Here is a 14,338-nt window from a genome sequence, read left to right on the forward strand (position 1 = left end):
CTTCATTCGGCTAGGATTTCTATTCTGTACAATGGTCAGCTTAAAGGCTATTTTGCGTGTTCAAGGGGTGTTCGTCAGGGCGATCCTCTTTCTCCGATTCTTTTTGGAATCGCCGAGGATGTTCTTGGTAGGCTCTTTGCAAATTGTGTTAGCGCAGGCACCCTTACACCGATGCAAATGAGACAGGGAATTATTTTTCCCACTCATCTTTTATATGCAGATGATATTCTGGTTTTCTGTCATGCCACGGTCACGAACGCTCATACCATTCAGAAAATTATGGAGTATTATGGTCAAATTTCTGATCAAATTGTGAGCCAGAATAAGTCGCAAATTTTTTTTACTAGCAAAGTTCCTTCTCAGACCTGCAGGGCTATACAGAGCATAATGAGGTTTTCTCAGGGCAATTTTCCGATTACTTACCTTGGGGTTCATATCTTTAAGGGCCGTGTGCGTGCTTCATATCTTCGACCGATACATGATCGTGTGATCAACAAGTTCGCGAGATGGAAGGGATTACAGTTGTCGATGGCTGGGAGGATTTGCCTGATCAGGTCGGTTATCCAAAGCTCCCTGATGCACTCCATGATGGTTTATAGATGGCCGACAGCTCTTATTAAGGAGCTCGATGCGTGCTGTCGTAATTTTCTTTGGACTGGCAACATCAAGCAGACGCCGTCTTGTTCTGTGAGTTGGAAGAGGGTCTGCTCGATTAAGGAGGAGGGCGGTCTCGGGGTAAGGTCATTCGACCTCATGAATAAGAGCTATCTCATGAAAATGGCGTGGAAGGTGGTTGGTGGGCGTGAGTTCGGATATGATTTAATTAGAGATAGATATCTCGATCGATTTGGGCGTAGTAAATCTCTGGTGGCTGCTTCTACTATCTGGATGAGCTTACGTGAGGAAATTGATGGTTTGGTGGCGGATTCGTACTCGTATATTGGTGATGGCGCTTCTACTTCGTTCTGGTATGACGACTGGCTTGGGTATAATCTTTTGAATAAATGTGGTATTCCACATTTCATGCTTCCGTTTCTTACTCAATCGGTGGCAGATTACTTCTATGATGGGGTCTGGCATTTCACGCAAGCCTTTGTTAATGCTTTTCCTGAGATAGTGTGTGATATTTTGCTCACTCCTCTGGGCACTGACGGAGATGTGCGTTTCTGGAAACCCTCGTTGCACGGGAATGTCACTACTGCGCTGGCCTTCAACAAGCATTGTCATCATTTTCCGAAGGTGTCTTGGGGTTCTTGGCTTTGGGAATCTTTTATTCCGATTCGACGTTCCTTGATCTGTTGGCGTCTTCTTCATAATAGAATGCCGACTTATGATCGCCTTATCCGCTACGGTATGATCACGCCTAACGTTTGTTTGCTTTGCTTAAAAGGAAGTGAGTCTCAGGATCACCTTTTCTGGAATTGTGAGCGTGTGAAGAATATTTGGGTTACGTTCCTTGGGTGGTTCAATTTCATGCAAGGGTTGCAAGAGAGTGATATTCATAGTTTTTTGGTGGCAGCTTGGCAGTATAAACTTAGTCCCCTCATTGGTAATTTCTGGAAAACGGGTATCATCACGGTCATCTGGGCCATTTGGATGCAGAGAAACAATTGTATCTTTGATAATCAAAAGTTCGAAGCACGTCGTGTCATCCACACTGTGAAAGTTGCTTTCAAAGAGATTGATAATAACTTTGCTAAATTAGGCTACATGTGGAATTCTTGGTCGGATTATCTGATTCTCCGGGCAGTGGGTGTTAATACCAGGAGTGCTCCTCCTCCGGAGTTTGTGGAGGTACATTGGTGGCCACCGGTGGCGCCGTGGATCAAAGTGAATACTGATGGTTCAGCGACGGGAACTCCGGGAACTATTGCTGCAGGTGGGGTGTTTAGAGATAACTGGAATGTGGTGCGTGGTTGTTTTCACTTCAAAGGTGGCTCGGGTTTTGCCTTTGAAGCAGAGCTACTGGCAGTTATCTCGGCGATTCAAATTGCTCACAATCGTGGATGGCACAGACTTTGGATTGAAGCCGATTCCACCTACGTGATACTCATTCTTAATTCTCGTTCTTTGAATGTGCCTTGGCGTTTTAAGGCGGCTTGGAATAGGATTTTAAAGATGTTAGATGCTTTCTCGCTGCAGGTTTCTCACATCTTTAGAGAAGGAAACAAGGCGGCCGATATAATGGCTAACCAACAACGTTCGGAAGGGTGGTGGCCGCACGAGATTGAGGAGATTAGGGCTGCGGTTCGTCTTGACATGGCTTCGCATAGCCATCTGCGTCAGAAACGGTAGTTGGGGCTGATGGGTGGCTGTTTGGTTCTAACCGCCCGTTTAGTTTTTTTTTTTTTTTTTTCCCGTGGGGTGAGAGCCGGGATAGTTTGGGGACGATGGTTAGGCCGGAGTTCCGGAAACTTTCCCCTCCGCTCTTCCCTACTTTCGTTTTGTGTTTAGACGAGTACTCTTTTTCCTTTTCACGGTTTTTCCCACTGGGTTTTCAGTGAAAAGGTTTTAATGAGGTTCGGCCCTTAGTCTGCTCCTTCTGTGCTTTCAAGGGTTTTTTTTTTTTTTTTTTTTTGGTTTTTTCTTTTCATTTTTTATAAAATCGTCATTTAATAAAAAGGTGGCCACGTTATATATTGTGAGAATTCCCTTCCTTAGCCAAAATGAGATAGTTTGTGACTTATATAGCCATCACTTATAAAAGATGACTTTAGGGGTCAAAAGTCATTGAAAGTACATTGTTACCCTTACTAATTGGTGAATAAAAATAAAAAGAAAATAAATTTATTTCACCCACCAACCTTTTCTCATTCTCTCTCTCTTCTTCATTCTCATTTTCTCTCTCTTTCTCCATTAATGAACTCAAAGCTTGTATATCTTCTTCTTCCTTCATTCTTTGATTTTCGCAGGTTTTCTTGGACCGTACAGCTGAATTTAATGTGATAGTAAATGTTAATCTAAGGTAGGTTGGTGAAGAAATGGATGAAAAGTGGGTGTAGGGTTCTTCTTCCTCATTCTTTTCTTTCTTTTGGGTGAAAACCCACGAAAATTTAATGTAAAAAATTCGTGATTTTTTTTATCTGAAAACACTTGGGTTGAGCGAAATTCTTTGGGCATTCTGATTGTATTTAGGTTTGTATGTTAAATTCATAGTAAATGTATCAATTGTATGTTTTATTTTCTGATTTTTGTGAGAATATTGCAGTACACAGTAGCCTCTGCGTAAATGACACAGTGAAGACTATATTGATATCAAAATCATGATTTGTTGTTTTGTAATGATAAAATTTAGTTTTTTCACGTCTAAGACGACATTGAGTGTGAAAAATATAAAATAAATGCTTGATTTTGAGGACACAACTGAGAGATATGAAGGTGTTCTTAGCTACACTGTTGAGCTCAATTGTGCATGGGTGTTTATGTTGATTGTGTTGTATTTGTAAATGACATTTATTGTTTTGTAATGATAAAATTTAGTTTTTTCACGTCTAATACCACATTAAGTGTGAAAAATATAAAATAAAAATAAATGCTTGATTTTGAGGACACAACTGGGAGATATGAAGATGTTCTTAGCTACACAGTTATGTTTTACAATAACACAGTCAACATAAACACCTATGCACAATTGAGCTCAACTGTGTAGTTAGAAATACAATTGCATCCACAACGACACAGTTGTAAAACATCAACTACGTACAAAGTCAATCAACTGTGTAAATAATATACAATATTAATTAAATTAAATTAAATAATATACAATATACACAATTGATTATAATACGTACACAGTTGTATAATAATCTAATTAATTAATTAATTAATTATTATTGAATTTATTCAACATTTAATTATACAATTATACAATTGCATAATTAAATATTGTGCACAGTTGAACTATATACATAGTTTACATATTATTTATGAATTAAAATTTAAATTATTTCTTATTAAAAATTAATTAATATTTAATTTTGTTAATTTAGCTAGTTAATTAATTTACTAATTAATAATACTACTTAATTTTTATTTTGCGCACCATTGACTATAATACGTGCACAGTTGATTCTATTTGTACACGTTTGATCAAAATCAAATGTGTAAATAATTAGCTTAATTATTTCTTATTAAAATTAATTAATATTTAATTTTATTAATTTATCTAGTTAATTAAATTACTAATTAAGCACGTTATTTTTGAATGAATTTCAAGCGCATAAAAATCATAATTATTACGTGATTATATATATGTACAAAGTTGACTAATTTGTACACGGTTGATTTTAATTGTTCTGCACGGTTGAAAATTGTATGCACAGTCCAGTTTTCTATACACAATCAACTATCAACAATTGAATACATTTACTAATTTATATGCACTTCTTTTAGACAGAAGAGTGTCACCTCTTAGAGCATTAAACAAAAGCTTCTCAGCAACTTCTTCTAATTCTTTGTGGACAAGATCATGAACCAAGAATTTACCCATTGCTTCTTCAATGGAAAGACCCGTCAACTCTGCGACTTTGGCGTTTCACCAATTCTTCATTTGTGCACTTATTATATCAATTGTGCACTATTTGAATTTTATCAATTGTGCACTTATTATATCAACTGTGTATTTATTTTCTCAAATATGTATGAGTATTCAATTGTGTAAATAACAAATATGTTGAAAAATAAGCAAGTTAACCAACAAATTATAAAGCAATAAGTGAAATTAAGTATTCAAATGTTTAAGTAAATATTATATTCAATAAAATGAGTTAATTGTGTTCATATCCATTACTCGCTCAAACATATTGAACATATATCACATGTAACTTAAGTCTAATAAGTGTATATGTTAGTGCGCATATAATAGCATCTTAGTAATTTACACGTGTTTCATTAAAAACAAGTATCCAATTTGATTTGTTAACCATTGAAATGAACTTAGCAGGTTTCAATTTCTTAATTTTCATTGCCCAAACACCCTCAAATCGGCCAAAAGGAATAGTTATACGGTGCACAATTACAGTACACAATCGAATGCATACGCAGACCACAGTTGTGGGCTAATTACTCTTTAAATGGGGCATATTTCAGTAATTGATATGCAATTAAGTGAAATTAAGTATTCAAATGTATTAGTAAACATTATATTCAATAAAATGAGTTAATTGTGTTCATATTCATCACTCGCTCAAACATATTGAACATATATCACATGTAACTTAAGTGTATATGTTATTGTGCATGTAATAGCATCTTAGTAATTTACACGTGTTTCATTAAAAACAAGTATCCAATTTGATTTTTTAACCATTGAAATAAACTTAGCAGGTTCAATTTCTTAATTTCCATTGTCCAAACACCCTCAAATCGGTCAAAATGAATAGTTTTACGATGCACAATGACAATGCACAATAACAGTACACAGTCGAATGCATACACAGTTGTGGGCTAACTACCCTTTAAACGGGACATATTTTAGTAATGAGATGCAATTAAGTGAAATTAAGTATTCAAATGTATTAGTAAACTTTATATTTAATAAAATGAGTTAATTGTGTTCATATTCATCACTCGCTCAAACATATTGAACATATAATAACATCTTAATAATTTACACGTGTTTCATTAAAAACAAGTATCCAAGAGACAGAGAGCCGTGTGTATCAGAGAGTATTGGATTCCTCTGCAAACGTATGATTCCTCTGCTCTGATGCTTCCCGGGTAAAGCGGTCATTTCTGCCGTTGACTGTCTGTGAGTGGAGCATTCCTCTGGCCTTCGCGATTCCTCTGACCCGAGTGATTCCTTTGTCCAAGCCCATTCATCTGCTCTGCATATATTACTCCACATCAACAACTGTATAATTGTATAATTAAATATTGAATAAATTCAATAATAATTAATTAATTAATTAATTAATTTTATTATTATAGTCAATTGTGCATATTATTTACACGGATGATTGACTTTATACATAGTTGATGTTTTACAACTGTATTTATAACTACACAGTTAAGCTCAATTGTACACAGGTGTTTATGTTGTCTGTGTCATTGTAAAACACAACTGTGTAGCTAAGAACACATTAATATCTCCTAGCTGTGTCCTCAAATCAAGCATTAATTTTTATTTTATATTTTTTACACTTAATGTGGTCTTAGACGTGAAAAAACTAAATTTTATCATTACAAAATAATAAATGTCATTTACAAATACTACACAGTCAACATAAACACCCATGCATAATTGAGCTCAACAGTGTAGCTAAGAACACCTTCATGTCTCCCAGCTGTGTCCTCAAAATCAAGCATTTATTTTATATTTTTCACACTCAATGTGGTATTAGACGTGAAAAAACTAAATTTTATCATTACAAAACAACAAATCATGATTTTGATATCAATATAGTCTTAACTGTGTCATTTACGCAGAGGCTACTGTGTACTGCAATATTCTCACAAAAATCAGAAAATAAAACATACAATTGATACATTTGCTATGAATTTAACATACAAACCTAAATACAATCAGAATGCCCAAAGAATTTCGCCCAACCCAAGTGTTTTCAGATAAAAAAATCACGAATTTTTTACAACAAATTAATTTTCGTGGGTTTTCACCCAAAAGAAAGAAAAGAATGAGTAAGAAGAACCCTACACTCACTTTTCATCTATTTCTTCACCAACCTACCTTACATTAACATTTACTATCACATTAAATTCAGTTGTACGGTCCAAGACAACCTGCGAAAATCAAAGAATGAAGGAAGAAGAAGATATGCAAGCTTTGAGTTCATTAATGGAGAAAGAGAGAGAGAATGGGAATGAAGAAGAGAGAGAGAGAATGAGAAGAGGTTGGTGGGTGAAATAAATTTATTTTCTCTTTATTTTTATTCACCAATTAGTAAGGGTAACAATGTACTTTCAATGGTTTTTGACCCCTAAAGTCATCTTTTATAAGTGGTGGCTATATAAGTCACAAACTATCTCATTTTGGTTACTTGTGTCTTTCTCCCTTATATATTTTGGTATATACATTGAATGTTGGAGTCAGAGAGCTTCTACTTGCTGGCTAAATCATTTTCCACAATGTGAAATGGTTATGGGCTAGATAAGAATGGATCTATTTGGGCTTAGCTTAACCCACATTTTAATTAGGATTTGTTGAGACGCACAATACTAAAATTTGATATATGTCCTCGTATATTGTACTCCATTCGTCCCAATAATCTTGTCCACTTTTTTTTTTGGTTTGTCCCAATAATCTTGTCTCATTTTCTTTTTAGGCAAATTTTAAGAGTTGAGTAATTTCTAATTAAAAATAATTTTAGTTAATCCAATTAAACAAATCCCTCCCCCCATTATACTACTCGGCTCTATCTCTAATCTCTATACTGCGACTTCTCCCTTCTCCTAGAAACCTCGGCGCCGCCTCCCCCCTTCCCACTATGTTTCGCCGGCGCCGCCTCTCCCTTCCCCCTCTGTTCCCGCCGACGCCGTCTCCCCCATTCCCCTTCTGTAAATTCGCCGATCTACACAGATCTAAGTCCTAATTGAGTCAAGTCGAGTTGGGTAGGTGTTGCTCTTGTTGAGTTGAGTAGGGGTGTCAGTGGCCTCTCGCTGCTGTCGACCGGAGATCCCAAAATTCCACCACCCCTTCGATTCCGGCGACTGTACAGCCATAGGGCTGCCGCCGCTCTGAATCTGAGATCTGCGCGGCGGTGGCGGCGTCGCTCCGCTGCGCTGAATCTGAGGCGGTGTATTTCTTTAATTTGTGTGTTTCTTTAAGGCTGCGAAGAATGATGGTGTGTTTCTTAAATTTGTAAAAGTAGAAATCTTATTAAGGCTGAGGATGATGTTGCCGTCGCCGGAGTTATACATGGTGTCGCCGGCGGTGCGGCGTTGTATGTTGAGGGAGAGTGACGAGAGAGAGAAAGACATGTTTTGTGAGAAATAAGGATAATTAACCTATATTTAATTTTTCTTAAACATGTGGGACCTTCTACTTTACAACACTAATTTTACACTCCTTAATCTCCATGCCCAAAAGAAATGGGACAATATTATTGGGACGGAGGGAGTAGTTTATAAATACCTCTCTTATTTATTGAAAAATTAGTACATCTGTGCCATCAGCTATGCACGGCGAACATCGAAATTAAACGACATGTTTAAATAAATAAGTATAAATATTAAATGGAATAAAAATATAAATAAATGTAAAATATATTTTTAAAATAAAATAAACACATCAATTCCTCTACATTATTTGATAATTATTTTATTAAAAGCGGCATTTTATAAAAGAGAAAACAAAGGAAGAACAAACCCATGAAGGCACAGAGACGCCAACTATGGGACGAGTCTCGTTAAAACCTTCCTACATTATTTGATAATAAAAATTAACATTACACATTTTTATTATAATTATAGAATATTATACGTCATAATAAATAAATAAATATTTTCATACACAAACATAATCAAAGAGTTGTAGTAAAATTTTAACAAAGAGAGAGAGAGAATATAATATTTTAAAGTTTTCATAATTTATTCGTTTTAAATTCATTTTTGTTGATTTTTATACCATATTAAATATTTTTTCATGAACTTATATATAATATGCATATTAAATATTTATGCATAAATTAAATATGAGGATGTTTAGAAAAAAATTAAATTATATTAAAAAAATAGAGATAAAAAGAGATAAAAAAAATTAGTGGAAGAAAAAAGAGAAAAAAAGAAGGAAAAGATGAGGGGAAAAAATTGTTCTTTTATACTCCCTCCGTCCCGGCCAAGACGCTACATTTGCTTTTCGGCACGGGATTTAAGGAGATGTAGATTAATGTTTTAAGTGTGTAATAATAAAGTGATAAAGTAGGAGAGAGAAAGTAATAAGAAAATACTTAATTAGTGTTAATTAAGTATTTAAAATTCCTTATTTTTGTCAAATATAAAAATGTAGCACTTTCGTTGGGACGACTCAAAAATAAATATGTAGCATCTTGGGCGGGACAGAGGGAGTATATTATATAGATGGTACACTTTTGAACAAACTCTCCTACTAAATTCTCTGCGCGCTTCCAATGAAGAAAATCGAGGAACGCTAATTATTCTTTAATATTTAATCGATTTTATTTGATTGTTTTGTAAATTAAGAACCGATCTCTGTGTGTGTTTTTTTTGTTGGGGCAATTTTATACTTTTTTAATCCTAAGTTGCCCCGAGTCAGAAAAAGGGTTGCCCAATCGTTTACATGAAAAGAGACACGTGGATGAATAAGTAAGTTACTTTAGACGCCTAGCTATCTGTCAGCACCTCCGGGAAATTCAAGATAGCAAAATGCAAAGTATGTGTAGATAAATCGATTAAAAAAAAATACAAGAAAATTAAGAATATTTAAACTTGGACAAGAATATTATTAGTGTAAACAATTAGCTCAGATTTTAATTCTAATATGACGTAATATTTGCATGATTAAATAATTTTAATTTTAATGAGACATTTTATTTTACATGATTGATAAGATGTATAATTGAATATTTTTATCTTTAAAATTAGTATTTCTCTAATCCCACGTTTTCATTGTGATATAAAACAAACAAAAGTAGCAAAAATGATGAAACAATCAAGTGCATTGAGCTATTTCAAAATTTTAATCTATTCAAGTAAATAAGAGATTAATTTTACTATTTTTATGTATCAAGGCTAATCCAACTCGCAAAGTAGCTTGAACCCTAAATTTGAAAAGTAATTATGCAAGTGAAGTTTTACCCATGGAAATTTTTTTATACCACTGTGCAGCCTTGCCCTTCAAAATATGTTTGAAATCAATGGAACGTTGTTTTACTATTATCTTTTCATGAATAGAGAAAAAAGATCGAACAAGCAACTAAACTATATATGAGAGAACTTCCCAAATGTATTTAAAGAAAAGAGTAATTCACAGCTGATGTTGTGTTAGCAAAACAATGATGTAAGTGTGTGGCGCAACAATTTGTAGTGATTAGCAAACAAACAATTAGAATGAGATTACATCCTCCATTCGAGAAAAGGCTTGCAGTGAGAAGCATCGAATAGACAACCAGTTCCCTGCATCAAAGACAGCGATTTCTTGAGTCATTTTGGTGTTGTTGGAGAGGAAATTCTCATTCCACAACATCAAGATGTCACCATTTTTGAAAATTAACAATTTTTTTGTGGAATCTTCGCAATATGAGCATCTCATCCTCCTTAGTCCAAGATTTCTGGACTTGATATTCCTTGGTCATCCAAATAAAAACACTTTGATGTTGCCGTGTGATATAAGAAAAACATAGGAAATATGATCCCTCAAAACAGACAACTCCTCATATCCAGCAGGACTAGGAGTAGCTAGGAGCAGACAATATGCTAAAACAGTCTGTTTCAACATCCACTACAAAAAAACGCGTAATTACCGGCTAAAATTACCGGCGGCAATTTTGCCGTCGGTAATTAACGGCGGCACGGCGGCGGCATTCCAGACGACCCGTGCTTTCGAAATTACCGGCCCGTTACCGACGGCAAACTTGCCGCCGTTAACTAGCGACGGCGACGCCGCCGGTAAGTTTCGAATATATAATAAAACATTAAATTAACACAATTACCGACGGCGTTTACGCCGTCGCTATCTAGCGACGGCACTTGCCGTCGGTAATGACCAATATTAGGGCACGCGTAACCTCTTTTTTTCACTTTTGCGCAGAACAATCCCCCCACCCCCCCCGCCGCTTCGCCCCTGCTGCTGCTGCCTGCTGCTTCCACCAGCCGACCACCGCCGCCGACAGCCGCCGCCGAACCCCGCCGCCGACCGCCGCCGTGCCCAGCCGCCCAGGTAACTCTCTTTCTCTCTCTCTCTCTCTATATATATATATATATATATATATATATAATTTTTAAATTTTGACTTATATTATTAATTTATTTTAGTTCGACGATTTCGTTTCGCCGCTTTCTTCACGACACCTGCCGGAAACCACCACCGTACGCTCTCTTGTTTAATTATTTATTTAATTATTTATGTATTTATATGTTAATTAAATAGATTTATTTGTTATATATAGTTTAATAATTAATTTATAATTGGCTTTGTTTATAAATAAATTATATGTAGCATGAATAATTTTAAATTATATCAATTGAAGCATGATTAATTTTAAATTATATTAATCAATTAGTATATGTTGTTAGTTTAGTTTTAAATTATGAGCATGATTAATTTTAAATTTTATTAATTTTAATCAATATAATTTAGTTTAAGTTGTTTGTTAGAATAATTTATATATGTTGGATAATATTGTGGGATAGATTTAATCAATTTCTTAAGGATCTTCTCCCTTTGGGATAGAAATTGATTATTTCTTAAGGATCTTCTCCCAACAAATGATTATTTTTAATTTAATTACCATGATTTTTATTGCTTTTATTTGTATTGTATTATTGCTTCGATATTGGGGGGCCGGGTAGACCTAGTATAGGCTTAGTAAATTAGGACCACTATGGTCACTATAGTTGCTGGTAGAGTCGAGCACTTGGTAGTTAGGATAGTGGGGTTATGCTGTCGAAATTTTGTTAGATTTCAAGTAATTTATTATATTTTATTTGTTTTTTTCAATTAGAATTTGCAAGAATGAGTGATAATCGTACGTGGATGTACGCGAGATACAATGATCGTACCGCATTTGAAACGGGGCTTGAGTTTTTCCTTGAGTGGGCGTTCAATCAAACGGCGTACACAGATGGACAAGGTAACATTAGGTGCCCGTGTAAGAAGTGCAAGAATCAAGCGTATTTAGATGTACCTACGGTCAGAAAATATGTTAGTAGGCGTGGATTTGTCCTGAATTACAAAGTTTGGGTTTGTCACGGGGAAGCACCGCTGTCTATGCCGAGAGAACATGCTATAATGAATGAGGATGATGGATTATACAATAACTACGAAATGATGGTGCATGACCATGCTGGACCTAGCAATTATCAAGATCCTCCAAATCTGGAGCAGCCGCCCAATAATGACGCTCAACAGATTTATAACATGTTGGATGCAGCGGATACTCCATTGTACGCAGGATGTGACACGTACTCACAATTAAGTTGGATGACTCAATTCATGAGCATAAAGACTGAAAGCCACATGTCAGAGAGGACTTACAATCAGATGTCTTCGATGATGAAAGCTGCTTTACCAGAGGGTAACAACTGTCCAGAAGACTTCTATAGTACGAAAAGAAATCTACGTGGTTTGGGTTTGCCAGTAGAGAAGATCGATTGCTGTGTTAATAACTGCATGTTGTATTGGGGGGAAACTAGTGAGCTACATAGTTGTATGTTCTGTGACCAATCACGATATAAGGACAGCTTGCGTGCATCTGGGAGTCGCAGAAAGAAACAAGTGCCCGCTAAACAGATGCACTATTTTCCCTTGATGCCCCGATTGCAGAGATTGTTTGCATCTCCTGCAACTGCTGAACATATGCGGTGGCATGCGACCTCCACAGACGATGGGATAATGCGCCACCCGGCCGACTCTCCGGCATGGAAACATTTGAATTCAGTCTTTCCTGGATTCGCCGATGAGATTAGAAATGTGAGGTTGGGCCTCTCTACAGATGGTTTTGCCCCATTTGCACAATCAGGGCGTCAATATTCTTCTTGGCCAGTTATTGTCACGCCGTATAACCTGCCTCCGTGGTTGTGCATGAAAGAACAATTCATGTTTCTCACAGTCCTCGTGCCTGGCCCATCAAACCCAAAGATGAAGTTGGACGTATTCTTACAGCCATTGATACACGAGTTAAAATCTCTGTGGGAGGTTGGTGTGAACACTTACGACATATCGTTGAAGCAAAATTTCCAGATGCGAGCAGCTCTGATATGGACTATCAGTGATTTTCCAGCGTACGCTATGTTGTCTGGGTGGGGTACAGCTGGGAAATTGGCATGTCCACATTGCATGGAGAATACAGAAGCATTCACTTTGCCGATGAGTGGAAAACAATCGTGGTTTGATAATCATCGGAAGTTCTTACCTCCTAACCATGTGTTTAGGAGAAACAAAACTTCATTCTTGAGGAATAAGACATGCAATGTTGGTCCACCAGAACAAAGATCAGGAATACAAATCTTGAATCAAAGGATCTTAACATTACGTAAGAGACGATAGCAAGTGTTCTGCACACATGTATATTTTGAGCAATTGTGCAGAGGTTGCAGAGACATATAGCAAGTGAGTATTCTCGTTCAATTTACGTATAAGAAGTGTTCATCATATATAGGTGTTAACATATTTATTTGATTCTTTGTATCCAAGGATCTTCAAGGAGGAAAAACGATATGCAAATCCTTACATGACTGATGCAGAGTTTGAAGTCGCGTTTCACAACGAGTTTATTCTGTGGTTTAACCATTACGTAAGAGACGATAAATTTATGTTAAATATACATTTACTTACTCTAAAATTGGCTAGCAAACTTAAATGATATTTGTGTGAAACAGGTTTGTCGTCCTTGTAACGACGAGTTGAACCCTTATATTAGGTCGCTTGCAGCTGGACCATTAAGGGAGATTGAAACATACTCCGGCTATTTCGTGAATGGCTACAGGTTTCACACAACTGATCATGATAGAGAGAGTGCGACTGTGAACAGTGGCGTTTGCATAAAAGGTTCGGTCTATGGTAGTGATAGAGATGTGCTAGACTTTTATGGGCGTCTGCAAGAGGTTTGCGTGCTGGAGTATCCGGGGTATCCAATTAAGCAGACAGTCTTGTTCAACTGTGAATGGTTTGACTTGTCGGCTCAGGGAACTTCTATTGATACAGACTTCAAGTTAGTTTCACTGAACCACACACGAAGATATAAGAAGTATGATCCCTTTGTTTTGGCGAGTCAAGTAGTTCAAGTGTTTTACTGTCCCTATCCCAGTACGAACCAATCAAAGAAAAATTGGTGGTCAGCATGCAAAGTCAACGCAAGATCTAAGGTTGAAGTGTCTACTGCAGCATCTACATCAACATTAGATCAACCATTTCAAGAAGAAGTGGTTACTATTATGCCTACTCACACAAGTGTAGGCATTGAACAACCACTTCTCCTTCATCCCCTCGGTGGAGTCGTTGAGATTGAAGATGACGATGAAGCAGAAGACGATGATTCCCCGTTGACATCTAACGATAGTGATGATGATAGTAGTGATGCTTATGAATAAATGTAAATGCACATTTTGGTTGAATTTGATTGCAAATTTGTTATGTTTGTTAGTTACTGTTAATGTTACGTTTCGCTATATATTTGTTAATTTAATTGTATGCAACAGGCATCAT

Source organism: Salvia miltiorrhiza, chromosome 2 (genome assembly GCF_028751815.1).
Source record: "Salvia miltiorrhiza cultivar Shanhuang (shh) chromosome 2, IMPLAD_Smil_shh, whole genome shotgun sequence".
NCBI lineage: Eukaryota > Viridiplantae > Streptophyta > Magnoliopsida > Lamiales > Lamiaceae > Salvia > Salvia miltiorrhiza.